General features: G+C 42.2%; 1 long non-coding RNA gene across 1 annotated transcript; it reads right to left on the bottom strand.

Moving 5' to 3' along the window:
- Positions 1–7466: 7466 nt before the first annotated feature.
- LOC310889007 lies at positions 7467–15298 on the bottom strand. The gene is made up of 2 exons (XR_014576314.1): positions 14840–15298; positions 7467–9783 (listed from the first exon to the last, which is right to left on the bottom strand). It is a non-coding gene; the product is annotated as an uncharacterized lncRNA (long non-coding RNA).
- Positions 15299–20782: the final 5484 nt, after the last annotated feature.

Genomic DNA, 20782 nt, shown 5'->3' with positions numbered 1-20782 from the left:
TGAATGTACATAAAGAAAGCAACTCCAGAATAGGTAATGGTTATAAAGCTCCTATTTGAAGGGGGGCTTGTTTCTTTGTTTGCATTTTATTTCTTACTTCTATCATTAATATTTGATGTTTGGGGAAAACATATTTGTTTCATCAAGTTCATTCGCTTGATGGTTTAATGGTTACACCTTCTCCCATCACGTGGATTCAAGAAAGCCCTGTCTTAACCTTTCTGTCTAATCTCTGGCAAAAGAGGCCCTGACTGAGGTAGGGTGTGAGTACAAGAAGCACAGCGAGTCTGTGATGTTTCCCAAAAATTTGACTAAGCCTTTATGGCACATAAAGAACCATAGTTCTCTCTTAAGTTCAGGCAAGTCACCTAGCCAGACATCCCATAAGACATCCCTAAACTCTTTCTCGGTGGGACACCTAGGCAAAGCTTTGAATATGGATCGTAGTTGACTACCTGAATTGCACAGCCATTTCTATTTGTATACAGATTTTTGAAACCATCTAGTAACTGTATACATATCAAATGCACTTGAATTTCAGTTTCTCATGTTTAGTAATATGTACGTGTTAACGTGTCTCGTGTTATTCATTGTGTTTATAAAAGTAGCAGTTGCCAGTCAAATGCTAAATACCAAGTAGTCACATTTTTAAAGGTAATTTTATTCTACTAAAATGCCACCCTATAAGTAAATTTTAAAATAATCCTTTCTATTTAGGAGCAACTTTCTCCAAGCACATGTTTTCTGTTATGTTAGGGAGTTCACTGTGGCTGCCAAATTTAATAAGATTCAGTGTAATATTATTTTAACCAACGGAGTTGAAAACCCCAAATTATAATGTCAGTTGGAAACCCTCATTGGAAAAAAGGAGGAGAAAAAAAAAAAAAGCCTTGCTTTCCACAGGATTTAGATAAGCATAAGGGAGCTGCAAATCAACAGTATACGTGAATTTATATATGAATTGTAAAGTTTGTTTGTTTGTTTCTTCATTTTCCCCCAAAGTACTACTGAAAACACGTGTTCTAAACTATGAAAGCTTCAACTGGCTCAGATTTAGAGACTCAGCCAACTGTGCTTTTTAAGCCTTGATTTGTTACTAGTGACCTTTCGTTGCAGCTAGTAGTTGGCTGTTTACCAGTGGGCTCAAGGCTTGACATTCACTGATGAAAGTTGGCTTGCATTTCCCTACAGAGCTCCCACTTCCTTTCTCCAAGTCATTTCTAAGCAATGTGTGGGGAAACTCTGTCACTCTCTCATTGATAATATCCAGCATTTGAATTTTTCTATCCAAATCTATAGTGGTTTCAATATAGATTACTTTTTAAAGAAAAATAAATAGTACAAAGAAACTTCTCTGTGTATCTTAATATCACTTTTTTAAAATCAAAGGCCATATAACACTGAAATGCACCTCTTCCTAACATCCCATTCAGTTGATTCAGCCTGTGGAATTTGCACAAAGAAACATTATTTTCTACATTATTTCCGTTAGGTAAACTATCATTATTAGAATTTTAGTAATGGAGTTTATTTAACTCTATTATAATTTGGAAGAAGTGATATATTTTTTTTTTCAGAATTTTTTTTAGAAAGTTGATTTGTATGTTTCCAGTTGTACAAACAACTTATATATTTGTATTCTGTTTTCAAGCAGTTTTATTGTTGTTATTAATAATTATTTATTGTTATTGGATTAAATTAAAAAGCATGTATAGAAATTCGGGGAGACAAAAGTCTAAGCTGTAGTTACTGTCATGGAGATAAGTCTGACCTGAGATATTTTTGTTTTGAGAAAACTGTTCTTTCTCATATGCCTGAAAAATGTGGTGTGCCAGTTCAAGCCCAGCTACTTTTAGAAATGAAACAAAATGGTGCTTTAAATAAGTGTGCTAAAATATGTTCTTCTTTCTGAATAATTTATAAGACTAACTAAAGAAAATTCAAGATATTTATTTTCCCACCTTGTCGTACCTGAATAGAATTTTGAGCGTGATCTTTTCTTGGAAACTTATTTGGAGAAGACCAGACAGGAAAAACCATGGTACTGATGGATGCCTGTAGGTATCAATAGTGGGATGTCGACAAACAAAAAGGAAGCTTGTTCTTTCCTCATAGTGTTCCCCTTACGAACAAACACATAAGGAACAGTTGTGAAAGCAAAAATCAGACTGGCAATCCTTGTAACCCTTTTCTTTCACTCCTCCCAGCCCTGTGTCATTCAGTTCAGTATTCCCAGTGCCAACCAGAATGCCTCTCTTTCTCCCCCTTGAACAGATGGGCTTTGCAGCATGCCCAGGATGCTTTGGATTCCAACCACTTTGGCTGGGGCTCTGCCTGCCAAAATAAATAAAATAAGAAAGGGGCCAGGGCAGACATGCCCTGCAGGTAGTGTGGCACACTTTTTATGACCAGCTGGTGCGTAGCTTGATGTTAGCTCAGCTGTGTAGCAGCACAGTAAGAAAAGGTGGTCTGCAAGAGAAGATGAAGCCCAAATATTCAGATTTGATTTTAGTAAGAATTTAGGATCTGTGAATGGTTTGAGGAGACAAAATCTGGAGCTCTGCAGAGCAAAATTCCACCTCCCTGTGCAAGAGATGTTTGGTAGGCAGTGTTACTGTGGGGATGAGTGCCACATACTGATGAAAAGCTGCTGAGTTCTGGTACAATTCATCTAACATGGATGTAGACTTGCTGAGGAAAGGAAGGCTGATAGTGTCTATTTCTTCCTTTCATGTTAGTGAGAACTCTACTATGTCATTACAAATTATTTATATGACTATAATAGGTGCAACACCATTTGCTGTTCTTCAGTTAAGTAATAACTCATGTTGTTGTTTCTCTTTCTCAAATGGATAAAACCCTCCTAGCAAAACCACTTAATAGCAAGAAATCTGTGTTATAAATTTAGAAATTAATTTTACCAAATTTTGTCAACTGAACTTGATCATCCCTACTTCCAGTGTCACCCAGCAATGCAGAAAATGGAAATGTGACTGCAATAAAACTTAACTAGACATCCCAGATACACTCAGGTTTATTCTGCCTTATCCATCCAAGGGCAGGAAGAATGATTTTCTCCTTTTCAAATGGCAGAGTGCTTTCTAGAACATGAGGCAACAATAAAACAATGTACTTTTCAGTAGCTTTAAATAGGAGTCTGAGAACAAGCGTTGGGATGCAAGCACAACAGTCGCAGATTGCCACACTTCACCCTAACTGCTGGTGGCGTACCACAGCATTCCTGGGCAAGACGCAGGGCTGTGGATTACAGTGGAAACATTCTGGGACCTAATTGTTTTGTATCAAACATAATAAAAGTGACAGAACATAGGCTTTAAGGATACATGCAGAGCAAAAAAATATGTCTGGAGTTTTATCCACAGTGTCAATTAAAGGCTTGTCAGCTAAATGTTGCTACAGAAAACCTGACCAAAGGCTTGTTGTCTTGGACTGAACTGAATGTTCTTCAGCCTTTAATTGTAGAATAAAATAGAATAATCTCTGAGTACATGCCACAGCACTTGGTAATGCTTTCAATTCCCTGCTTTCCAGTCAGTTCTTTTGACAGGAAGATTACCACGATAGCTTTTTTCACATACTGCAGAAACATACTGTGACACTGCCATTGTGATTTTTGACAATGGACTGTAAAGTCCACCCATAAGGCAGGTAAAAGTAAACATACCTGTAAATATCTAGCAGCAATATTTCAGCTTAAGGAGGAGCCCTAGATAAGGTGACCATTTTATACCCAGAGCAAACTGTGTAGTGCCAATTCTGAGGATTTTGTGGGTGTGTCTGGCTGTAAAATACAATCCTTTATCAGAAACTGCTATGAACTCAGCTCAGGTGGATAGGTATTGACACTGGTTATCACTCTGTAACCAACTGAATACGTTGAGCAAACTCTTGTCTGCCTGAACAAGATGTCCAAGCTGTAAACCCCACAAAAGATCTGATGAGGATGACTAAAGATTGAATAACCCATGAAAGTTAACGTAACCTCAGAAATAGGAAGAAATTTGCTGTTGACCAGCTGTGTGTGACAGGGTAGTGAATCAGGGGTGGGAGTTTTGTTTGAACTAGTTTTGTTTTAGTTTTCGCCCTTCTAGTTTTGTGAAAGATGAATTCTCCCAGGAAGTTGAGAAGAATTAGAGCCCATATTAGATTCATCCGAAAATGAATCTGAGTATATAAAATGCATACATCAAAGAAGGGCGGGGGTATACTATATGGGATCTAATAGAAAGCATTAGCTGAAAATAGTGGTTTCTGTGTGCATTATTTGGAGTATTATAGTTCTGCAACAGGCTGCAGTCCAGGTAAGAACAAATAGATCCATATCCTGGAGTCAAACACAGCATGCTGTAAATGAAAGCTCTGTTACTGGTGTGAAGGCAACTGCAATACCATGGGAAAATTATACTAGTATGTAACTACTGAAGAAATGTTCTGTAATGTGATGATATCTGAGTCAAATTTGTACCTAGTTGTGTTAGCACAACGCTGTTCATATGCATGAATATTAAAATAATCTCCAAGCAATGAAAATGCAGTCTGCATTCAGCAGAGCAGGACCACAGTGTAGACGGGGATCTGGACCTGCAGAGGAACTTTCTGGCTGGTGCCAGTGCAAGGTAGAGCCACAAATGCTGACCTCTTTGGAATAAGAATAGTGTCAGTTGTCTTCCTGTTCTATTTTCTTTTGTTTTGGTTTGTTTTTTTTCCTATAGAAAATGCAAGAGTAGGGGAAAAATGTTTATCTGAAAAAGACTGCTAAGTAAGGGGAAGCAAAATATTATCTCTCATGAAAAACATGTAATGTAATATTTAACATAGCAACTTCCCAGCTCATATCCAGAGCATAGCTATTTTTTTCTAACATGGGAGCAATGAGTTTCTGTATAGTTTTTCTAAATGGGAGCTGTTAAATTGGCTTTGTTAAACTCTGCAAGCTACTTCTTCATCCACAGAGAGTTATATTCTCTAACATGTCATCCTTCAAGGCCATAGTGATTGAAAAAAATTGGAAGACTCCTGAGGCAGAATTCATTAACTACCCTGTTCTCCAACACAGCAAGCAAATGCATATCATGAGGATGAATACTGTGCCTTTTTACCCTGCTCTGTGTAGCTGCAGTGAGCTGAACAGGACCTAGCCTGTTCAATTTTTTCTAGCTCAGTCAATCCTTTGATGTGTAATGTTACCCTCTTGTACTAGCAGTGAATTACTTTAACTGGAATGAAAGCCAGCGCTGCTGATGCCAGTTCTGCTGACATGAATGTGCATAAATAAAGAGGCCTTGAGAGCAAGTAGTTATCCTTGGGAGATCTGGAAACAGGGAAGACTGGAAGCTGTGGTCATGACAGTAAGGGATTAGTGGTATACTGTGCAGTAGCTCAGACTACACCTGTATGAAAACATAAAGCTAAAATTCCCAAAGAGATAGCTGCGTGGAGATGTCTCTCTCCACACCCTTCCGCTATGTCTTCTCTTAGGCTCTCATCATCCTGGGAGACTGAAATGACCAAGGCCACTTAAGCTGTCGTCAGGGACATGAATGTCATATCTCATCAGTCTGATGCACAAGGAAGTTGTACTTTCTGCCAACATTTATAAACTTTATATAACATATATTTATATATATAAACAGTGTTCCATACAAAACTGTTGCAAACAGATGGGGATGGTTTATTTCTGGTGAGCAATGTTACCATTTTCCCAGCAGAGGGAAATCTGGAGACATTGTCAAAGCAGGTTTAGTTTACAGAATTAAAAACAGCTTATTGTCATAAATGTACTGGAATTATTTAGTGAAGGACTTTCTCTTTAATTATATGGCTTCAGACAACGATTAACTGATGTCATTGCTTAGCGTGCATTAGGAAAAGCTTGGTTTTGAGCTGTATTCCCAAGAATAAGATCTGAGGCGTTAAATACATTAGTGGTGTCACTAATTTTTCTATAAAAAATCAGTTAGCTTTGGCAAGTTAATAAAACTTTTACATTCTGGATAAAAGCAAGAGCTCTTATTTTGGGATTTCTTTCTTTGTGTGTATGCAAAAAATAGTTGATGTTCACAAAAAAAAAAAAAAACAGGTATACTCTAATATATTAAAAGCATCAGTCTGTACTAAAGGGTGTACATGCTACTTAACAAAAGCTTTTCTGGTGCTTAACGGAAAGCTCTGTCTACACTGGGTGTCTTGTCACAAGCATAACAGTGCCGGGAAAATGATCACAGCATATGCCCAGCTATACTGGCAATGTTATATCTGGTAACGATAATGTAATTTTTATTTATTTATCTATTTATTTTGCTTTCCCCCTTTCCAGAAGCCAGTCACACCAATGTAAGGGTGTCTCCACAAGGAGATTTTGCTGACCTGCCTGTGTTGGTGACTGACAGTAACTTCAGATGCCTCAGCAAAGTTTAACTGACAGAAGTCTGTAAAAAAAACTAATTGTATGAAAATCATAGAATGAGAGTCCTAATTATGAGAGTGAGGAAGAATAGTCACTTCATTATTGTTATTGAAAGTATAGGTGTTAGAACAGAGATCATGAATACTGGGTGGCTTAAGATGAATTTGGTTTCATGTTCTAAAGGGATGAAAAACTCTGGTAAAAGCTACCCAGCACCAAATCAGAATTATTCTTAAGTGTTAGGAAATACAACTTGCAGAAGCAAACAGCTACAGACTCCTACCCAATTTACTGAGCAAGTCTTCTGGCTTGTTCCACAAACTTTTGCCATGGAATTGCACTCCAGAATTTGATATTTAATTTTAATATTGATATTTCTGAAAAGAACAAAAAAGTGAGAAATTGAATCAGAATCATACTGCTACTTAAAGCCCAAGGTTGCTGACTCACCATCACAAGGAACTTCAGCTCTAGTGGTTGATTTCCTCCCTCCAGCCTTTTTGTCTGTGGCTACTGTCCTCGGCACTGCAGGAGCAGCCAACGGGAGCATGTATCTGCTCCTTATTCTCCTCACTTCATAATATAAGCTGAAGTCATCATCAATTTACATGTTAGGCTGGAAGCAATGGTAGGACTGTAAAGAATGTGTTTTCAATTCAGCCATCTCCACTATGGAAGCTGTGAGCCCTTGGATGTTTGTCTCTGAACTAAAACTGCTCCTTTTCCTTTCCTTTTCCTTTTCCTTTTCCTTTTCCTTTTCCTTTTCCTTTTCCTTTTCCTTTTCCTTTTCCTTTTCCTTTTCCTTTTCCTTTTCCTTTTCCTTTTCCTTTTCCTTTTCCTTTTCCTTTTCCTTTTCCTTTTCCTTTTCCTTTTCCTTTTCCTTTCCCTTTTCCTTTCCCTTTCCCTTTCCCTTTCCCTTTCCCTTTCCCTTTCCCTTTCCCTTTCCCTTTCCCTTTCCCTTTCCCTTTTCCCTTTTCCCTTTTCCCTTTTCCCTTTTCCCTTTTCCCTTTTCCCTTTTCCCTTTTCCCTTCCCTTTCCCTTTCCCTTTCCCTTTCCCTTTCCCTTTCCCTTTCCCTTTCCCTTTCCCTTTCCCTTTCCCTTTCCCTTTCCCTTTCCCTTTCCCTTTCCCTTTCCCTTTCCCTTTCCCTTTCCCTTTCCCTTTCCCTTCCCTTCCCTTCCCTTCCCTTTCCCTCTTTTTTTCTTCTTTTTAACATAGTTATTTTTAACCTTCATCAGTTCCTTGGTTTGGTTAACTTGTGGCTTTAGAAGCAGTTTCACAAACTTTGCAACTACCAGAACTGGGGGAGAAGATGGCAGGGGGAGGAGGCCAGAGAACAAAGGAGACAGAAAGTGCTTGCTTTAGTTCTGCCAGGAAGCATCTGCAGAGCCATAGCCAGCAGCACTGTAGGGGACGGGGTTGGCTGTGGGGGACAGGAGCTGCTTCTGTAACTGCAGCTGAGCCTACTGCAAGTATGGTTCAGCAATGTCTCTCTAGGCAGTGTGCAAAGTCCATCTTCTATCTCAAGGATGAACTAGTTCAGCAGTCCATTGCAGTTTCCATGTGTAGTCAGCTGTTCTGCAGAATATCCTGTTCATCATCCTAGCCCCATTCACAAACGCCTTCTTAGCTGTTAAATTGCTTCCATTTATACTGAACTCAGAAGCTGTGTGTCTGTTAACACCATCTTTAGGATTTCTGTGTTAAAGTCCCAGTCATCAGCACATAAATCTGCACCAAGCTGAAAATATAGATGAAAAAAGACCACTGAAACAGATGGCATCATGGTATGCTTCATTTTTAAAAAATAAAGCAACTCCTTTTTCCAAATAATCTGGATTTCTATCCTGTAATGCTGGGGTGACTTTGTATCTTCTTAAGCAATTTGACTTTACTCCTGAGACATTGAGCCCTGGTTAGGACACCAAAACTTGCAGAGTCCCTTGCCAACCCAAATTTCTGCAATCTGTATATTTGGGAATTCTGGCTATCATGTGAATGCCGAGGCACTCGTACGCAGGGATGCCCTTTTCCTGGGGCCTGTTATGCACCCCCCCCACAGCAGAGCATGCTGCATTGTGTGTATATACTGCCCTTGTTTAATGCAACTCCTGGCCTAGCATATGTGCCAAATAGATACATTGCCCTTTTTTAATTGCTGCTCCGAACTGTATTGGTGATGAAGGTGTCAAATTCTGAGCAACTACTCACAAGAAAAAGTCCTGTTTCTGCATCACCTGGGAAGATCTAACTATTAAATAATCCCAAAGAGGGGCTACAGGTAATTCAGAGCATGAGGAGGATTTTACACTTACTGAGCAAACCTTTGTCAGGGTAAGCCAGTAACAGTGTCATTTGCTTTTGTTGGCATTTGAATCTTTGCAGTACAATAGTGCTTACCCCTCACTGCTGGCGGAAGACAAGATACCTTGTTGTGTGGCAGTACCACAAAAAGTATCCAGAATGCTCATGGTTAGTTATAGATAATAGATAACAAGCATTCCTCTCTCACAGTGCTGCCCAGAGCTGTAATTTATCCGTACAAGGAATGAGTGCGGTATTAGCACTAACACTTGCATGTGGTCCCACAAGATAACTCCTGTCTGTCCCAGACAAAGCCTTTATCAGCAAATCAATCCCATCTGCAAGTGCTAGGTCAACAGGTTAATTGGAAATTTGTGACTGGTTTGACAATCCAGGAAAACTAGAGTGATGTCTCACAGGTTTGTATTTGTAAGACAGAAGTATGTTGAGGTCAGTAAGTCAAAGGGCTCAGAGAAACATCACCAAATTGTTTCAATTCCTGTGTCAGCAGAGTGCTGTTACTATTTAGTATTTTGAGATTTACTGCAAACAGGAAACTTCTAAAGCAAAGACCCCTGGGGCTTGTGATTGTATAATTCTGAACAGCATAACAATACTTTTTGTAGCTTTTATCACTCTTCTGCCTGGAGCCAGCAAACTGCAGTTTGGGGAGGTTTGCTTTCCTCTGAATGATTTAGGACACAGCATTTGATTTACAGAGGGGCTCAGATGCTGTGGACGGGGTGCTCCATATCGAAAGAAAGAACCAAAAGGAAAGGGTTTTGCTTGGACAAACATCTCGTTCTGTTGTTTCCTCGTGCTGAAGCCACTGTTATTCCCTGCAAACCAACAGGTTCCTTCTGCACAGCGACTTGCTGCTCCTGGGGCTGTCACAGTATGCCACTTCTTGTTTTTGGAACATCTTCTCCAGCTGTTCATGGCAAGAGTCTTCCCCTGGTGCTGCTGCTGGTTCAGTCTTTGTTGGAATGACTGAAATGTGTATGCTCTTGGAAAAACATGTGTAGTGATGGTCCAGGCAGTCCCTTGGTGGCAGCTTGAGGGAAATAAAAAAAAAAGAAAAGGAGGACAGTAAGTGACCATACCACACCACATTTTGTGATCTTGCTACACCACAGAACACAGAAAAGCTTTCAAATTTTAGTCCCTCCTTCATTAAAAAAATATTTTAATTGCTTTTGCAAGCTTCTAGGATCTTCTTTTTAAAACCTTAAAATATAGTTTAAGTCCTTTTCTATAAATATATCTTCCTCATTCTCTATGGGTTATTAACTTTGGTTGCCTTTACCACTGTGAGACAGATACCATAAAATTTGTGGGGACTAAACACATCCATGTTGAGTAGCACACTTCTGCTTTCTGCTACCAAACTTCCTGCTTCATGCTAGGAAAAAATGCTCTCTTTAATCAAGAAGTACAAAGTGGGGAAAAAAATCTATATTACATGCAAAAACAAACTTTAAGTCAGATGCGCTTAAAATCTACATTTACACTTGCTTTAAAGCTTTACCCATTTTTCTGTCAGCAATGCTTCTGTGCTTCAGAGCAGTAAACACATGGGAAAATGTTTCCAGTGCATGTCTCATGCTGTTACATACCTTATTTTTCAATAACAGAACATGGGAGATGTAATTCTTGCTAACTGTGGAGCTTGCTCTGTAGCTTTCAGCTGTTCCCCCCCCCCCCCCCCACGCCCTCCTTAATGTTTCATGAAATCAGCAGTTTCTGCTAATTCTTTGATGGTGTGTCATATTTGATTAGCAACAGGGAAAGCAGATTTAGATCTGTTGGGTGAGATTTTCTCTGATAAGTTCTGGGTACAGAAAAAGGATCTGCTGCCTTCACTGCCAGAAGCCTCTGTTCAGGGCTACTCGAATAATTTACAGTCAAAACTCATCTCTCAGTTCTAGGAAGACAGTGTATACTACACTGGGTGACAAGAGTGAATTGCCATGGGGAAAGAACGTATTTAATACCCCCATTTTTGTCTTTCATGTTGAAAATAAATGCTCAAATTTTAACAGTATTGTCCAGATTCATGGTAAGAAAATATCACTGCTCCTTCATCTATTGTGCATGACTTTAACCCAGAAAGTTGATATCTTCATCTATCAGGATCGCTTGGTTTCTCTGGTCCCTATCCTTTTTATTGTGCTGTTACCACTAAGAAGACAGATGCCTGGATGGCTGATACCTGGGGAACTCTGTCTTTATTAAATACCAAAAAGTCATTTATTGCTAATAATGAAGGAATTCCAGTGACTTACTGTATCTCAAGACTTACAGAAGCTTTCTGGATTTTGGTAAACTGCAAATTTTGCAATAGTTTCTGAATTATTTAAAATAAAACTAGGGAAAGCTTTTTTGTTGTTGTTGTTTTAGTTTTATCTTTTATTTTTAGCTATTATTTCTTTTCTTTTTAATCTTGGAGGTTCAAAAGAAAACTGGTATGCCAAATACACAACACATTGCAAATAACCTCATCTAATGCACTGGAATAAGCTGTAATGGCTCTCATGACCTCGTCTCTCCCTGTTCAAATTAAAAATGTCCTTGACAAATTTGAAACGTGTACATATTCGTCTGCATTCGTGTACACTCGTGTACACATCTTTGAACACACAGAGAAGCTTGTGTTTCAGCAACCTGCTACGTGTGCTGTCATCAAGCATTTTCTACGAGCACGGGAACTGTCTACCTGCCCACATGGGAGTAGCTAAATGTGCTGTCTGCCGCAGCTTTGTCTGGCTGAATGAGAGGTTCAGCATTAGACAAGCTTTCTCCAGCCAGTGATAAACCTGCCAGTCAACCAGGCACTTAACTAAAGGCGCTGAATAATTAAAACTGTTATTAAGTGAATGTTTTCCTGGCTTTCTGTACATATGCTCCATTTTTTTGAGTAAATCTACACATGAATGTAGGAGGCAAAGCCCTTCTTCAGCACCAGGACTTGACTCATGGCAAGCCACAGATCTGGTCTCCTGAGAGCAGGGATTCCTCACTGGGGCCATTTCTACATGGATGGCCATATCTGAGGCGGGCACTTTTCGCTCTAACAGAGGGGTACCAGAAGGAGAAAACTGCTCTGGTGCCTCCAATTTACCGGAAGGTGAGGTACTGGAACTCTTTGTATAGTAAGGGGACAGGAAAAGGAAGATAAAGTAGATCTGGTTTATTTACCAGGAAGATAGTCCAACACCATCATGTAGGAAAGGGAATGTAAGGAAATAATGTGTAGAGGGAATGCATGAAGTATCTTTTGTACTTCATGTCTACCAGATAGAAGCAGATGATATTCATCTGAAAAAGGAAAACTATTTTAGTTCACGAAAGCACTTTGGAATAGAGATTCTTTCACCTAATTCCTACTTTTTTTTTTTTTTTTTTTTTTAATAGTAGCTATCCTCTGGTAAATATTTTTTCATTGGAAAAGTTCCCCAAGAACTATTTCCAGGAGGAATGACAGAAACCATTGTGGTTTTCGGTTGAACTAGCTTTTTAATTACATCAGATGCCACCCACAATGTACTAAATCCTCTGGCTTGTTTTGCTGTTGTTGTTGTTGTGTTTTGTTACTGTAAATTAGTTAATGGAAAGAAAAGGACAAGGTTAATGCCAATTTAAAGCTTGGACTGGCACACTTCTCTCCTAGAGAAAACCTTACAATGGTGTAAAATTTATTCATCTGATAGTTCTTCTGCAGTGTGGGTCTCAGTTATATCTGCGATAGAATGGAAAGGGAGGATGAAGCCTGCAAATGTAACATGTTTTAAGAACTGATGGAAGGAAATTACAAGCTATTTCTGCAGAAATAATTCTTAGTTTGGCCTGTTGCCTCCTTAAAATGAGATTCTACTGCAACCTGAAGGCACTCAAGTTTTTTTTTTTTTTTTGTCAAAAAAAAACCAAACACACACAACCTTTCTTTTTTTCTCTCTCTCTGGCACCAAGAAGTAATATTTTATGTCTTGCATTGTTAGTTCAGGTCAGCTCAGTCTCAGCTGGAGCCTCTTATACATAATCATAATGCAAAAAATAGTCTGAGGAGCTACATGAGTGATTTTGTAGACATCCTAAAGCCCTTGAGAGGCATTTTTAAGCATATTTATTTAACAAGCATGATATTACAGATGAAGTCTGAGAATTGCTGTGAACACACTTCTCTGTCCCATGATTGCCTGTCCTTCAGCAAATGCATGGCCTGTGCAAGCTTATAAGTTCTGCAGCCTACTCTTCTGGCAGCGTTTGAAAGTTCAGTTGACTTTCACAGTTAGGGAACATTTACAGAGCAGAGCCTTCAGAAAAGTACCAAAGCCATTATTACCTTTTGACACTAAGCTCTCGTATTTGGGACCTGATTCTAAAAGGAAAGGAAGGGTAAAAAAAAAAAAAAAAAAAAAAAAAACACTCAGAAAAGGTTAGAATGACCTGACCTGGCTCAGAGCTATGCTCAGTTGGCCAGACTCAGACTCTGTTCCTCTCTCGGTCTTTGCCCTTCTCTTCTTCCTCCTCAGTCTCTGGAACTGTCAACAAGAAGCAGGCTCCAAGTTTCACTTCAAAATAACTGTCTCTTTTCAATCTGCTCTTATTTTGGAGCCAACACTATAGTGATTGTGCTTGCACATGGCAGTGATTTTCTTAATTCTGCAAGACTGGTAATAAGCTCTATAGGTATTCATTAGCATGGGTGATAGAAAGTGAAAATAAAGAAGGAAAAAAAAAGAAAAAGAAAAAGAAAAAGAAAGAGAAAGAGAAAGAGAAAGAGAAAGAGAAAGAGAAAGAGAAAGAGAAAGAGAAAGAGAAAGAGAAAGAGAAAGAGAAAGAGAAAGAGAAAGAGAAAGAGAAAGAGAAAGAGAAAGAGAAAGAGAAAGAGAAAGAGAAAGAAAGAAAAAGAGAAAGAGGAAAAGGAAAAGGAAAAGGAAAAGGAAAAGGAAAAGGAAAAGGAAAAGGAAAAGGAAAAGGAAAAGGAAAAGGAAAAGGAAAAGGAAAAGGAAAAGGAAAAGGAAAAGGAAAAGGAAAAGGAAAAGGAAAAAAAGAAAAAGAAAAAGGAAAAGGAAAAAAAAGAAAAAGAAAAAGGAAAAGGAAAAAAAAAGAAAAAGAAAAAGAAAAAGAAAAAGAAAAAGAAAAAGAAAAAGAAAAAGAAAAAGAAAAAGAAAAAGAAAAAGAAAAAGAAAAAGAAAAAGAAAAAGAAAAAGAAAAAGAAAAAGAAAAAGAAAAAGAAAAAGAAAAAGAAAAAGAAAAAGAAAAGAAAAAGAAAAAGAAAAAGAAAAAGAAAAAGAAAAAGAAAAAGAAAAAGAAAAAGAAAAAGAAAAAGAAAAAGAAAAAGAAAAAGAAAAAGAAAAAGAAAAAGAAAAAGAAAAAGAAAAAGAAAAAGAAAAAGAAAAAGAAAAAGAAAGAAAAAAAGAAAAAGAAAAAGAAAAAGAAAAAAACTACACTTCTCTCATCTTCGGGAGGCATGTATTTTTCTGGCCCTGTGGCTCCTCAATTACACTGTTAAGGGTGTACATGTCAGCATATTCTTGCCACTCTGTTCGAGAAGGACACTAAAGGTGTGCAGCACTTCCAGCAGTGTCTATAATTAGGATTATCTGGTATATGGCAGCACTGGCAGCTTTCTGCCTCAGGCTGTATGAGGATCACACTCATCTGTTTCTTACTGCATTTACTGCTGTGAGTCATGGGAAAGAAATGAATGGGTGCTCCAGCATGTTGTTCAAACTGCAACATCCTAGTTCCTGTTGGCAGTAACTGCCTGCTTGCATATACATACAGTATATAGGCAGACTCATTCTAATCTAATATAGTTGGTGAATATCTCATATGAAAGAGAGACAGCCCTTATGGAGGAACAATCCCAAATGGAGGAACACCAAACACAGGCATGTGGAATCTGATGCGTCGCGTCATCTACTGGCCGATAAGTTGTGTGCTTTTCACCAAAGTGCTCAGTCCTGGCTCAGTTTAGCAAAACTATTTGATTCATCTGAGCAGTTCATCTGTATATGAACTACAGAAAAGGAATGCAAGAAGCCTGACTATCCCTCATGGCAAGAGGAAAAAAGAAACATGAGGATATTGCCCTTGGTTATTACCTTTCTCTGAGTCCATGTACATTTGGACTGTGAGCAGTGGAGCTACAGATGTGTTATGGTTTTAGGAGCTGCATTCAGGCTGCATTCATACCCAGTCTCCTCCCAGCTGCCATCAGGCTGAGTGCTCCACACAGCCCCAGCCTCATGGTGGAGTTCCCAGCTGCCCTGAGAACTGGCTGGGTTGTGCCTCACTTGTTTGCTTTTTTGAGATATGCTGCTCCAGCGCTGCTTCCTCATCCCTGTTAAAATTCTCACCTAAAGAGTCAAAACCACAAAAAGAAAATAAAGGAAAAGAATTGACTGTATGCGCAGCAGTTTGTTTTGTAACAGGCATGTTCCCACCACTGCTGCCTGAGGAAAGAGGTCTCCAGTGCTTGAGGAAAAAAAAAATGTATCCTGCACAAATGCTTATAGTTCAGAGTAAAAGTAGTATCTGCAGTGCAATTGCCTGGTCAGTCTCTGTGCTCAGTCCTGGACTCTGGAGCTCTTAGCACTGAACTCTGATCTTCCTTGCATCTTTCCTCAAGTGTCTAACCACTTGTCAAGCACTGAAGAAAAACATATTTAGTATGGGTGATCAAGTCACACATAAATTTCCACCCTTTATGTGTGCTAGGTCCTGAGATGTTCCAGCACAGCAGATGGGACCCAAGAGAAGCTGACCTAAATGAGGCAATGAGCTATGGAAATACCTCTAACATTTGAGGTCAGGACCCTAGTAGCTAAAATATTTCTCTTCCATACCTCTGCAGAGTAGCTTTTGCCAAGTATGTCATTACCACCGTGAAAAGCCTGCATTTTACAAGCAAGAGTCACGGGACATCTCTTCTAGAGAAGCTGAGTATCAAACCCTAGAGGATATTGTTGCTGATAGCTGTGGTGTGAATCTGTACATACCAGTAATCACACTTAAGGGACAGCTTACCAGTAATTGTAGTTCCAGATGCATTGTCCGTATGCTCATTCATTACCCAGCCCCACCACCACTATTTTTTTTCTGTGTCAGAGGTTGAGGAAACAGAACACGTGCTCCCCCCACCCCTCGGGTCACGCACACGGGAGCAGGAAAGGCACACACGCCACAGGGTGCTGCAGCGACACAAGGATGTGCCAAAAACTGGGAAAGGAAAAGCCACGGTGAGCAGCACACGGAGGAGAAAAATAATGGGGCGAGCGGAGCTGGAAGGCAAGGCACAAGGAGGGCAAGGCTGCAGCAGGAGCAGCCTGGACGGGGCCTTGGCTGCAGGGCCAGGTGCTCGGGGCAGCAGCCTCGCACAGGGCTTGGGGGAGTGGGGACGGGGGGATAACTCCATGCTATCTCACGTAACCTCGCACAGAGCAGCTCAGAGCCAATGAACTTTTAAAAACCAGTGCCAGGCTGGAGCACCACCTGAAACGCGGGCATGCTTGTGCATGTGCTGTTTTGTCCTGCGCGCAGTCTTCCTGAACAGCGTACTTCAAAACCGGTGCATTTCCCGTCTACTTCAGAAGTGCCTTTTCTTCCACCTAGCCCAAGCAAAGGTGGTTGCATACTGACAGCTCTTGGAATTTATTTATAGGGAAGTAACAGAGATGGAAGATGTCCAAAAACAAAAACACCAACTCTTTTCGACAGTGGGGAGTCAGCTGTTGCCAGGTGTAAGAGGAGGCAGGAGAAGATCCAGAATTTAGCCAGACTTGTTGATGACAGAAAATAGCATAATAGTCTGAGTTACCCATTTTCTTCTCCCTCCCCCATATTTTTATGCTAACTAGTGCTTATTTCTGAGTGCCAACAGCAGCAGAAAACAAGTAGCTTTTTCTTGGATTATGTATTTGTTAGGACTTGCTACTGCCTTGATCTGGGGGAAGGAGGAAAAAAGCGCATTCTCTAGTTACTTCCCTGCTTTGGTCTTCAGAGATTTGGGGCAGTCTTAAGGGACACACAGAAGAGCCTTTGTGCTTCTGAGGCGGTAATTAACCACAGGGCAGTAACGTGATGCTGCTCAGGGTGTCTGGTGGGAAGCGGGCAGGTCACAGATCTGGCTGGAGGCCGTGGTGAAAGCCTAGGGGCAGGGCTCGCAGCTGGACACGAGGACACACGCTGCAGCTGGTGGCGGGGCTGCCAGCAGAGAAGCATGGGATCCACCAGATAGGGCTCTCTGTTTAAGCTGAGGCAAACGAGTCCAGCAGACAGTAATATGGCACATGCTGCACATATGGCAGTGTGTCGACCAGCAGCTCCGTTTTAAGCTTTAGAGGGGCTGTTGTTTTCTGATGCCTTTTGTGCCTCTCTTGCGAGCTGAGGGCTCCAAGAGCATCATTATTGCACCAGCCAAGGCGTGTTGCAAAAGCTTGCAGCTGACTGCTCAGCTGAACCTGGGGAAAGAGAGGCCAATGCTGCAGGTGGGAGCCACGGGGCAGTCCCTGGTTCACTCAGCTTAGCTGAGCCAACCACTTTCAGTTGATCTATAAGAGAAAGAAATTTTACTACTATTCAGGATCTATTGGATAAGCAATTTTGTGCTTTTTTTTTTTTTTCTTCATGTATGTGCTTTAGACCTTTGTAAAGTCCATGTAAGGACTTCAGACCTTCCAAAGATGGACAGCAAAATGCTCAGTGGAAAATAAAGTTGCTCTACATTTGACATCTACAATAGCGCTCACTGAAGCTGCGCTGTTCTGCAGTGGCAAGAAAGCAAAGCCAAGGGGTAAGAACAAGCACAGGGTGTTTTGTTATTTTCATCTAGATTCTTGTGTTTCTATTCTATTTCCCTTGGAATGGGAAACCTACCCCTCACATGCCAGCGTGGCTCTTGCTCGCTCTCAATGCTTACACCCATGGCCATGTGTGGAGGGGCGCGGGCAGCACCGCACCGCCAAGGCTCCTGCGGGGTGCCTGGCGCTTACACCCCAGCACAGTGGGAGACCTCCAGAGCCCTGCACACCACTCTGCCACCTGAAGCCATCAGCAAACCCTCAGAGGGAAGCCAGGTGTTAGCCAGCAGCAAAGGGGACAGCAAACATCTCAAGCGCCGGTTCTGTGCGGTGTCTTGATGAAAATCAGGCTTTGCTCTCACCAGCCTGCCTGGTATGAATGAGGACAGTGCCTACCCCCTACGTTTTCCAAAAAAGCTGTCAGACTTAAGGGAGGGATTAGCACTGGCGAATTACTGCCAAATTGGCACAGGGGTCTCATGCAGCGGGAGTGGAGCAGGATGAGAAAGCAGCTCTCTGGGGTAATGAATTCTCGGACTATGTCGCAAGACGAGGGGCAAACTGATGACAAAATCTGTGGGTTGCTCACAGGCTCCTGCAATGGATTAAATCTCGCAGTTCATCAGCAGGCATTGCTGTGTCACTCAGTTTAGTCACTTCAGCACCTAAACCCAAACCTTCACCCCATCTGCAGGAGGCTGCTGCAGGGTTCGAAGCCTGTCCAGTTTTCCATGAGCTACCACAAGCTCACATCTCTCAGCCTACCACCTTGAGTCATGGTGGCGGAGGCTTTCCACACTGCTGTGCTTTCATCAGTCTGTTTCCTTCATGGACCAGCCATTGGACAGTGCCAAAGACATTTCTTATTTCTCTCTATCTAGACAGGCTTACCTGACCAAAGGAAGATAGAGTAGCTGGGTAGTGCAGAAGCTGCTGAACTTCTCTCGTTCTCAAGAACTGCTGCAAAAAGCTGCATGCATTTGTGGGCTTTTCCCCTCAGCCACATGCTCAGCCTTGGAGCGGCTGGGCAGCCACACTGCAGGCCTGCCTTTTGACAGGACTGCTGGTCCTGAAGCACACACCTTCTTGTGCACTCCCAGCACAAACCTCCAGCTGGGATTTTTCTATTGCTCCCCATAACCCATGAATACAAAATCAACCCCACTTGCTGGTTGAAGAGCAACAACTAACCCAAGGCATTAAGCACTTTGCATTTAACCACAGAAACAAAATAGCAAGACGTAGAGCATTCAGCCCTAATGATGGCATGGTGCTATGATCAAAAAAAAACAACATTCCTCTGTTAATGACCCTGTATGTAGGGAACACAGATGGCATGTTTCTGACAACTCTGTGCTGAGAGATGGTGTTACATCAGTGACAATGAGGCTGACTGAGGGGGTGTCTTAGTGTTGTGAACCTCTCCGACAGGCACATGTAGGCACATTCACAGACTAACAGATGAAGAGGTATTTGATGAAACTATGCGAGGTTGCACAATCAGAGACCACTGCCTCTTGCAAAGAACTGGTGTACCCCATCAGTGTGTGCATGAGATGATGCTGTGAGTTTGGCTGGTGTTGGGTGGGTGGGTGGGGGCTTGTTACTGATGGTTTGCAATTCCAGTTGGGTTAATTTGGGAGGGCCCAGCAACTCTGCCACTGTATGAGGTTTATGTGGCTGCAGGGGTGACCTCTGTGAGTGGAGCCAGCTCCAGCTGGCTCCAAAAGGGACCTGCTGCTGGTCAGAGCCAAGACAGGGAGTGACACTGGTAGGGCCTGTGGGAGAGCTGATTTAAAGAAGGGGAAAACCTGTTGTGTAACTACAGCTAGGAGAGAGGAGTGACAAAATGGGAGAGACCAGCCCTGCAGCCCCCCAGGTGAGTGCAGCAGGAGTGCAGGAGGTGCTCCAGGCAGGCAGCAGCAGTTCCCCTGCGGCCTGTGCAGGGAGAGGCCCCTGGTGGAGCAGGCTGTCCCCCTGCAGCCCATGGGTCCCACACGGAGCAGATCTCCACGCTGCAGCCCCCCCGTGGAGGAGCCCCCGGTGGAGCAGGTGGAGGTGGCCTGGAGGAGGCTGCGGCCCATGGAGAGCCCCCGCAGGAGCAGGCCCCGGGCCGGAGCTGCAGCCCGTGGAGAGGAGCCCACGCGGGAGCAGGCAGTCTGGGGGGAGCTGCCGCCCACCCGTGGGGGACCCGTGCTGGAGCAGTTTGCTCCTGGGGGATGGACCCCGTGGTACGGAGCCGTGTGGGAGCAGTTGTTGAAGAGCTGCTGCCTGCGGGCAGCCCCCGCAGGCTCAGTTCGGGAAGGACGGCATCCCGTGGGAGGGACCCCACGGGGAGCAGGGGCAGGGAGGGACCGAGAGGGAGCGGCGGAGACAAAGCGTCAGGGACTGACCGCAGCCCCCGTTCCCCATTCCCCTGCACTGCTTGGGAGGGGAGGTAGAAGATGGTGGATGGGAAGGAAGGTGCTATTAGTTTGCTTTTAGTTTTTCACTGCTCTGCTCTGTTATTAGCAATAGGCAATAAATTACAATAATCTCCCTAGACTGAGTCTGTTTTGCCCATGACAGTAACTGGTGAGCAATCTCCCTGTCATTATCTCTGACCTTGAGCCTTTCTCATCATATTTTCTCCCCGTGTTCTGTTGCAGAAGGGGAGTGAGAGAGCTGAGCTGCCCACCAGTGTGACACCACCACAGCCGCAAGGCCTGCAGTGCATAAGCGAAATGCCAGGTTGTCCATCTCGCGGGCTGACCTCTTGGTAGTAGCAGAACTGTGCCAGCTCCCTTCTGCTCTCCCTGCTTCCTCTGCAGGCATTGCTCATAGGAAGAAGAATGATCCCATCTGTCTGTGTAGGGTCCATAGTGTTTCCTCTTGTGGTTTGGCATTTCTTCCATCATCTTACTAACAGGACCATCCCTCTGCAGCAGCCTGGCAGAAGACAGATCTCATCCCTGTGTCCTGTTAAGTCAGTATTTTTGCTAGCAGTGAATAAAGGCTGTATCTGAAGCAGCAGTTTAGCAGTGAAAGGTTCTCTCTCTTCTCACCCAGGTGATCCTAAGTGCTCTTACTAACATAAATTAGCAATGTAAAAGGAGCTTGCAAAGGAAGGTGACCCCTAATGAGTCACCCTGTGCCCTACCCTGGCTTAGTTCCTTCAGTCTTTGTGCAAATAAATTATTTCATTAAAACAAACGAAGCCTTTTGACAAGAATGAGATGACCCTTATTACTTTTCTCAGATCTTTTT

Source organism: Anser anser (assembly GCF_964211835.1).
Source record: "Anser anser genome assembly, chromosome: Z".
In the NCBI taxonomy this organism is placed as follows: Eukaryota; Metazoa; Chordata; class Aves; order Anseriformes; family Anatidae; genus Anser; species Anser anser.
Note: the sequence above shows the minus strand (reverse complement) of the source record. Positions and strands in the feature narration are given on the sequence as shown.